The sequence below is a fragment of the Euphorbia lathyris genome, chromosome 3 (genome assembly GCF_963576675.1).
Source record: "Euphorbia lathyris chromosome 3, ddEupLath1.1, whole genome shotgun sequence".
Classification (NCBI taxonomy): Eukaryota; Viridiplantae; Streptophyta; class Magnoliopsida; order Malpighiales; family Euphorbiaceae; genus Euphorbia; species Euphorbia lathyris.
In genome coordinates, this window is record NC_088912.1 from 40,940,815 (window position 1) to 40,950,365 (window position 9,551).

The following is a 9,551-nucleotide window of genomic DNA, read 5'->3' on the forward strand; positions in this document are numbered from 1 at the left end:
AAGGATTGGAATTTATAAATTAGAAATCTAAATTATATTTTCTAGGGTTTATGATTTATAAATTGGAGTCTAGAATTTTTAAATTATAGTGTAAAATCATAACATATAGAAAATAATGACATATTAAGAATTAAGTTTGGTAATATGACATAGTTGTAATTTTGTATTTAATTATGATATTAATGTATTTGACCCTAATAATAAATCTAAAAATATTCAGTTCAAACCAAGTCAAGCTCGTTGTTATGAGTGGGTTCAAACTGGACTTGGTTCGTATTTAAAAATCAAATTCCAGGCTTATTCTATATAACCCATGTAAAAAATATACATAATTTTTAATTATAAAAATAATATTTATACTTAAAAATAAAATATTTAATATATAAGTTAATTAATTAATATTAATAGGGTGAGTTAATATGTGCTATTTTATTAATCCCAAGCTCGCCTAAAAATATGCGGAGTTTAACGAATCTGAACCAAGCTAGGCTTAAGGTTAATTTTCCTTGTTCAAATACGGCCCAAATGACATGACTCTGGACGAATCGAACGGGTATATCTGAGCTTGTGGACATGTGCTCTTGCGTCGAGCTGAGTTGTTATCTAGCTTTCTCCATTTCGAGCTGAAGTGACTTTTTATCTTCCATTTTTGCACCCGACCACTTGTAATTTGTAAATAGAACTAGCTTAGAAATTTATTTTTATTCAAATTTAGTCATTTTATTTATTTTCATCTTCTAAACTTGTAATTCTTCCAACAAATTCATTTGAGAAGTCATTCCTTCATTCATTCTTATTTTCCCAAGTGATGCGGAGCATCTTTCCCTAGGATCGAGTCCGAGCAAGGGAAGCCGGAGGAAGAACCAAGTGCGAGCAGCAAGCGATTAAAGAGGCCCAAAACAATACAACACATCTGCTCAGACACGCCCCGTGTGTAGATGAACACGCTCCGCGTGTTGAGAACTTGAGCCAAAGAAAAACCCAAGAGGTCATACACGCGAGGCGTGGGTCAAGCACGCCCCGCGTACAGAGAAAACACGCTCCGCGTGTAAAACAAGGAAGATCTGGAGAAGAGTCATCAGCCAAGACACGAGGAGGGTACTGTTGGACACGTCTTGCGTATTGGAGTGTCTGATCCTGAGAAGAATTAATCAGCCAAGACACGCAGGGCGTATTGTTGGACACGCAGGGCGTACTGATGGACACGCAGGGCGTACTGTTGGACACGTCCTGCGTATTGGAGTGTCTGATCCTGAGAAGAGTTCATCAGCCAAGATACGCAGGGCGTACTGTTGGACACGCAGGGCGTACTGATGGACACGCAGAGCGTACTGATGGACACGCAGGGCGTACTTCCACTTTTCAGCAACTTGCTCCTTACTTCAGCTTCCTGGTTATTTACACTTTTGGTCCCTCAGCTCCTTTCCCCATCTATAAATCAACCCCATCCACTTACCTTTACCCCATTTACCCCTTCTCTTATCATTTTAATTAGTTATTTGATTTACCCTTTTATGTAATTTGTTTTAGGGTTTTTGAGATGATATAAATTCATCTCTTTCTCTTGTAATAGGTTAACTTTTTATCAATCAAAATTATATCTTCTTCAAGAAGCTTTTGTTAAGGTTTTCACCTTCAACAATGGGGGATTTTATATTCCTATGGATTTAGTCCATAAATTAGGATCCACTCCTTCTAGTTTAGCTAGATAAGTTGTTAGCCTTTGTGAGTTTACAGTTTAAAACTCTCAGTGGATTTCGCGCTACATCATTTGGTATCAGAGCCGATCGTTTTCCTTGAACGGAGACTTCTTTCGACAATGATTCAACCGAGTTACTTACAAGCCTTAAAGGAACGTCTTGAAGCCGAGACAATGGAGATGAGGCTCCAATATGCCGAAATGTTGAGAAAGACAAGAGAGAACTTGGAGCAAGAAGAAATGGAGAGACTCCAAAGGGGAACCCGAAATAGTAGAAGACGACAACGTCGAGCCCAACGGAAAAGAGATGGAGAAATGTTAAGCCCAAAATATACCTAAAATATCATTAACATTTACATCATTTTTATTACGAATTTGTGTTATTTATATCTGTTTAGATTACTTTTACTTTCGAATATCTTTCTTTCTTGCAAGGTACTTGAATTTGGGTAGCCACGAGGTGATCCGCGATTCGCGGCTGCGAATGTTGGATTCTCGGTAACTTCAGATTTTTCTTCTCAAATTTCAGAGGATATGTTGGTTGAAAAACGCGATGCGCGACCGCGGATATACATCCACGACCGCGACACACGTAATTCAGGCACTCCAGGTCCGGTTTTCGACCTATTTTTCCATTCTTCCTATACATTTTCCTTTTCTATTTAACCTATACATATTCTTCTTCCTATTCATCCTCTATTTACACCGTTTCCTATTCAACCTCTAACTATATTAATTACTCTTCCTATTTCAACTCTACCTATTCCAATTCCTATTCCTACTCTAACTATTTAATTTCCTACTCAAACCCTATATATACCTATTACTTACACAAACCTTACATCACCTCCAAATTTAACCAATCCCCTACTCTTACCCCTTCCCAATACCTTACTTTTACTCTTCCCAATTTCATCATTACCCTTTTCAATCACCTACACCTTTCAAACTCAAGAATCCACAACACTTATACTTCATCTTCAACCTCAAGCTTTTCTCTCTTTTCATCTTTTTCATCTTTTTCTCTAAAACCCTAACATTCATAACACATAAACACCATAACCATGCCTAGAGCAAAGCGTGTTGGACACAAGCCAGCTGTCACTGAGGCTAATCGCCTTAGGGTTAGTTGCGGGGGTTATTTCGACATTCATTCTGAAGAAGAAGTTGGACGTTTCAAGCACTTTTCACACGCCAATCGTAAGTTCGTGGATATGCAGTTTCTTGACTTTGATTCGGTAAGGAAGTTGAACTTCACTACACAAATTACTGCTTTTATTGAAACTTTGGGATGGGAAACTTTTGCTTCTATGCGTTTTCCACAAATTCAAGAGTATGTGGTTGAGTTTTTGGTTACTTTAACAATGAACAAAAAGAGGACAGAAATTTCTTTTCGGAATAAGGGTATTACCTATACATTTGATTATGAGGCTATGGGTAATATGTTTGGTTTCCCTACTAGTGACTTTTATGATAAGCCTCGGGATTTTGATAATAACTCTTTTTGGCAAACTCTGTCTGACCAAACTTCTTTTGATTCTAAGAACACTTCGAGCAAGTTAATTAAGGATAATTGTGTGTTCTTCTTTCACAAGTATTTGAGCTTTTCACTTTTTGGTCGTGTTGAGAGTTCCAAGATTCAAGTCCGGGATTTGTTTGTCTGGGATTGTTTGTTCAAGGGTTTGCGGGTGGATAGCATTGGAATGCTTTTTGATAATTTGTATCGTGCTTCGAGGGCTCATATCACTCAAGTCCCTCTCGGTAATTTAATCACCGCTATTGTTTTGGGGGCACGGGATGAATTGGCTACTTTTGATATGTCCGCCTACCATGGATATGTTCCAGTTTTGGACATTGCGGCTCTTGAGCGGGCTCATTTATTGGTTTCTGCGGCTCCTCCTGTTTTTATTTCGTATGCTACCCGTATTGCACATCTTCGTGGCACTATGGGTGGAGGTGCTTCTAGTTCTCATAATGTAGGTACCGACGAAGAAGGAGCGGAGGACGGTGGAGACGCTGCACCACAAGCCCAAGCAACCCAAGACACTGATCCGGTGGATTTAAGGCGGATTTTGAACCAAATCAACGCAAATAATCGACAAATGAATTTGCGAATTGATGATTTGGTGGAGAACAATATGGTGATGAATGACAACCTCAATACTTTGAGGCGTGCGCATCGTTCAACTCGGCATCGGATGCTTTCATTTTTCCGACGCCGAAATGTGGAAACTTCACCAACACCTCCGGATTCCCCGCCACATGCTTAGGTTTTATCTTTTATTTTTATCTTATCTTATTTCAATTTCAGTTTCGTACATTTTTATATTTATTATGTTTCGTACAATTTCTAATTTCACTTTAATTTTATGATGAATGTTTTTGCTATATCTTTCGTTTATTTCCGTTTGTTTTATCTTTAGTGTTTTATCTCCATTTTTGCCCCCATGAGGACATGGTCCAATTTAAGTGTGGGAGGAGATATATACATATATCATTTTATGCAAACGAATGAATGAATGTATGCATCGCTTGTTTTTCAAAATACAAATGCAACGTATATTGCAACACTTTTAAATATATTGCAACAAATGAAAAAACTTAACATTTTTTTTTTATGAAATATCATTTTTATGATTATTTTTAGGTTATCATTATCGATAGAAATAAATATTTCTATACGGGTAATATTTTTCAAAATATATTTTTCACAAATCTTCGACACGATTTTAAGTAAAATTGTCTCGAGTGAATGTATTTAAGTAAAAATTCTTTATTTTTAATCTCTATTTCATATCATGAAATTCATGATACAATAAATCTTATTTTAAATTTTCAATTAGGTTTATAGGCATTAAATTTGAACTAACAAATTTTTTAGCTCGATTTTGATTTTGTCTTACATTAACACCAATTGAAGTTTTTAAGGAAACTATAGCCATAATACATGTTGAATTTTAAGTCAATATAGGATGAATGTGCTAATTTTCTTTTTCCCAAGTTATAATCAATAAATCGTATTCTTAACTTTTGGCCACGATTGAGACCAACCTTATCACAATCGAGGTATGAAAGGGAAGAAATTAATAAGTAAAGCGTACTTTTGGCCACGGTTGCGACCACCCTTATCACAATCGAGGTATGAAAGGAACGTTTAAATTAGAAAAATTAAGCGTGTTTAAAGTTTAAAGTAACGATTGCGTCCACTCATGGCATGGTCGGTACCTCTTAAGCGAACACAAAACAAATGCATATAAAGTTACGATCGAGACCACCCTTATCACGGGCGTAACTAAGCAAATAAATTAAACTAAATACTCATATATAATAATTCAAGTTTGGGAAAGGAAGTTTGGTGCTTTGAAATGCCTTGAGATGGAAAACTCAATAACGTGCGTGCTTACATCGTCCCGAATACTTCAATTTAAAAATTGAAATACAAGACGAATGATATATTGTATTTATACTAAGTTAGTTTGATATTTTGCGTATAAATTTGCCATGTGAAGTTAGTCTTTTCGGCTTAACTAATTTAAAAGGTAAACACAAAGATATATGTTTTATTTTTTTATAAAGAGATTAGTTAAGGAATAAATTCAGTGAAATTTTGCTCGGGACTAGCAAAAGATTAAGTGTGGAGATTTGTTAAGACCAAAATATACCTAAAATATCATTAACATTTACATCATTTTTATTACGAATTTGTGTTATTTATATCTGTTTAGATTACTTTTACTTTCGAATATCTTTCTTTCTTGCAAGGTACTTGAATATTTGGTAAAATCCAAATAGGAACGAAAAAGGATCTAAAACAGAAGAAAAGCCCTACAAAAGGAGTCAAAGACGACGTAAATCGAAAGCGCCAAGTCGAGGACACGAACGAAAGCAAGAAGTAAGAAAACCTGCCGGGCCGCGACAGTGGATCCCAGACCCGCGACCGCGACACGCGCGGTACAACCAATTCTCCCCTTCGTCCGTCGCTCAAGCTCAGTGCTACGTCATTCACGGCCGCGGATTACTATCCTCGGTAAGTGCAGAAATTCACCAAGAGTATTTAACACATGCTGAAAATCCAAGAAACGCGTTCGTTCAAGTGGATAAAGACGTCCTTTCACAACGGACACGACTCTTAACCAACGGATACATCACTTCAAACACAACCCTTCAACATCTATAAATAAAGAGTTGATTTTGAGAAAAAGTGTAATGAAATGCTATAATATAGATATAGAAATCAGAGCGTAGAACTTATGTCGAAGTTCTAAGTAAAAACATTTCGAGAGTTAGAAATTAGATTCTGTACAAAACAAGATGAGGTACACATATTGTTTATAGTTTAATTACAACTCAGTAGCGTTTAGACATTGTCCCAGTTTTAGTTTGCATCATGGTAGTGGCCGACCGAATCCCTATTACGAAGTTACAACGAGAAGATTGAGTAAAGTGTTCGCCCCCGAGCCTGACAACCTCCTAGGAAACCCAAGGAAGCGGAACCGATCAAGCCCTTCACTTGCACGCCCTCGAAGAACTCGATGCTCCTTATTCTCTGTAAACTTGTATCAATTTACATTTCATCTAATAAAGTCCGTTCTATTCGACAAATCGTTATGCAGCACTTATGGTAACCAATCCAATATAAGTGAGGCTGGTGTTTTCATTAATATGCACTTGAATTCAAAATCATTACAAGGAAACTTTGTTAAACACTTAGGCAAATTATCATCTCGAAAGAGTGTTAATTTGAGTAAGGGCAACTATCCCGAAAGGGTTTTGTCGCGTTCAAAGCCAATTAATTAGAGGTTCCGTCATTTATTTCATCATCATAATAATACAAAGTTTAAGTTGTTTTCTTTGCTTAATGCAAATGAACAAATTCATTCCTTTTTCTAATAAGTTCTAAATGTTCCTGTTTTGTAAAATTCATCCTTAAAATCAGAAGATCTTTCTAACAATCGATTTATTCTAAATACATAATCTTATTCCAGCATTTTCAAATACTCAAAGTTCACAAATTCAATCAAATAAATTTCCTAAATTCAATTAATCCAATTTTCACTTTTCATTTACATTTAAATAATAAATCCAACAAGTTCGAAATTAATAATTCAAAAATAAGTTTTTCGTTAAAAAACGTATCCCTGTGGGATCGATATTTTTATTACTACAAGCGAAACCGTGCACTTGCGGAAATCGCTCAACAAGAAACCACTATTTCACCTCCTAAAGATTCATCCCAAATCTGTCCCATTTTACACAAGGAGGAGGAAAATCCAAAGCTTTCAAATCTTGATGTGGAAGTTGTGGGTATGCCTATTATTAGTGATGATTTGGTTGTTTGTGATGTTGAAGTAGATTTAAGTTCTCATTGTGGATTTATTGTTAATGAAATTGTTGATGAGAATTTAAATGTATGTGTGAATGAGGAGAAGTGGGAATTGAGAGGTGGAAGTTTTGAGGAAACCCATGTGGAGAAGGGTACCCCCCAAGTGTTTGATGAAATGCCCCTTAGGCATAGGCACATATGTGTGCTTAGGGACATTGAGGATATTTGTCTTGAAGAGGGGGAGAAGGAGTTTGGGCTTGTTAATCTCTTTGAGGAGCATGGTGAAATTCATTTATGTGTGGAGGTTGATGGCTATGGAGATGGGAGAGATGTTGGTGGTTCTACCATATTGGGTTGTAGCATGTATTTTGAGTCGGACGGCTTGGCACGTGAGTTAGTCGGTTCGAATTGTGAAGAGGAGTGTGAGGAAACGAGGGGTTATGGGAAAAGGCGGATCGTTGATGAAGATGGAAATGAATTTGAGTATGACCATGAAGAAGTGGAGTTAGTAGAGGAGATTGATAAAGAGGAGAACCAATCCGAGAATGAGCTAGTAAGATATGGGGAGCATGATTATTGTGAAGGCGAGTTCGAGGATGAGGTTAAAGAGAGAGAGAGCGCTTCCGAATATGAAACATGTGAGGATGGTGAACTTTGTCATAGTGAATATGAATTTGATTATGATGAAGATGGTAGAGTTTACCATGAGGAAGATGAATGTCGAGGCATTGAGTGGAACCAATATGGGGCCACTTATGAGCAAGACGACGATGGGGTCTACTATGATGAGAATGGGCGTCGGTGTGTTGAGTGGGATCGACACGAGGCTCCTTATGAAGATGATGAGTGTAGATTCTATTGTGATGATGATTTGGAGGATGTTGACCGGGTCTATAACGATGATATTTATGAGCATGATGGAGGTAGGGTCCATTATGACGATGAGTCGGGAAATGTAGAATGGAACCGAATTGAAGAGGCTTATGATGATGATGAAGATCGGTTCCAAGTTGAAGATGAGTCGGGAAGTGTTGAGTATAAAGGCACCTATGAAGTTGATGATGATGGCAATGAGCACAATGTGTATTTGGTGACTAGGGTGCCAATGCCTAGTGAAGAGGAGCCTAGTCAACGTCATCGATTATTTAGAACTCGATGCTTAGTTCGTGGGAAGAAGTGTGAGATGGTGATCGACGGAGGAAGCCAAGTGAATATCATTAGTCGGTTCGCCATGAGGAAGTTTGGGTTGGTTCCCGAGCCACATCCTAGACCTTACCGCCTTGGTTGGGTCAATGAGGTGGAGAAGCTTCAAGTTAGTCATTGGTGTAAGGTTCCTTTCACTATTGGAGCTTATGGGGATGAAGCTATGTGTGATGTTGTAGAGATGAGTGCTTGTGATGTGCTACTTGGTAGGCCATGGCAATTTGATTGTGATGCCTCACATGCGGGAAGAAGCAACACCTACACCATACGCAAAGGTGGAATCCGATATGTCCTTATACCTTTGAAGAGTTCTCCTAGTAAGAAAATGGAGACCACTTTGGAAGAATGTCCAACTCGGGAGTTGAACGTGAATGGGTGCATTGGTGGAATGGTTGAGACCTTAAATCATCTTAACTTGGGTGCCATGGTTGAGCTAGCTAGCCACTCTCCTAGTGAAGTAAATCCCAAGAGGGGAATAAGGTTGAGAAGGGGAGTAGCCAAGTCGAAAGTGAGGAAGTAGAGCCGATGCTCAAGGGTGACAAGCAAGCGTCTTTCAACGAGCCACCTATAGGGCTTCCTAAAGGGCTGCCACTTTTGAGAAAGTTACCACGAGACATGGCATGGGATCCGGGAGATAGTGCACCTAACTCTACTTATAGTGAGTTGAGCTCAAGAGATGAGGAGGAAGGTTACTCTATGAAGCCTATTGATAGCACCGAGATGCCTAGCACATGCCACTTGCAAAAGAGTCGAGTCACTCATTGGGTAAAATCTGAACTTGTTCTTTTGTACTTTGTTGAAATGTATGTGTTGGAAGCTTGGTTGTGTATGTTGAGGGAGAACCTTTCCTATGAAGAGCCCATGGGAGGTGTGTACTTCATGTTGAGGGAGAACATTCCCTATGATGAGCCCATGAGAGATGATCTTATTGTGAGAAAGATGAGCTTTATGTTGGGGGAGAACCTTCCCTATGATGGAACCATGAAGGGTGATCTTGTTGGGGGCTTGGGTGTTTGTTCATTGAGGGGGAATGGCTTCCCGTGGCATATAGAAAGGATGGAAGGAGATCAAGACTTGGTAAACTCGGAACTCATTATTTTGCGCTTTATTGCTATGTATATGTGGGGGTATATGTGGTGCTTGTTGAAGAAGCATCAACCCTATGTGGAGTCAATGAGAAGCGATATTGTGATGACGAGAGTGGGGTTTGTGAAGTCTTTGATGAATAGGGATAGCCGCCCGAGAGATGTTGAGAAGGTAGAAGAAATTCAAGACTTGGGGATTGATGGCCAAGTTAGTAATGTGGCAAGTCTTGAAGTTCCGGGA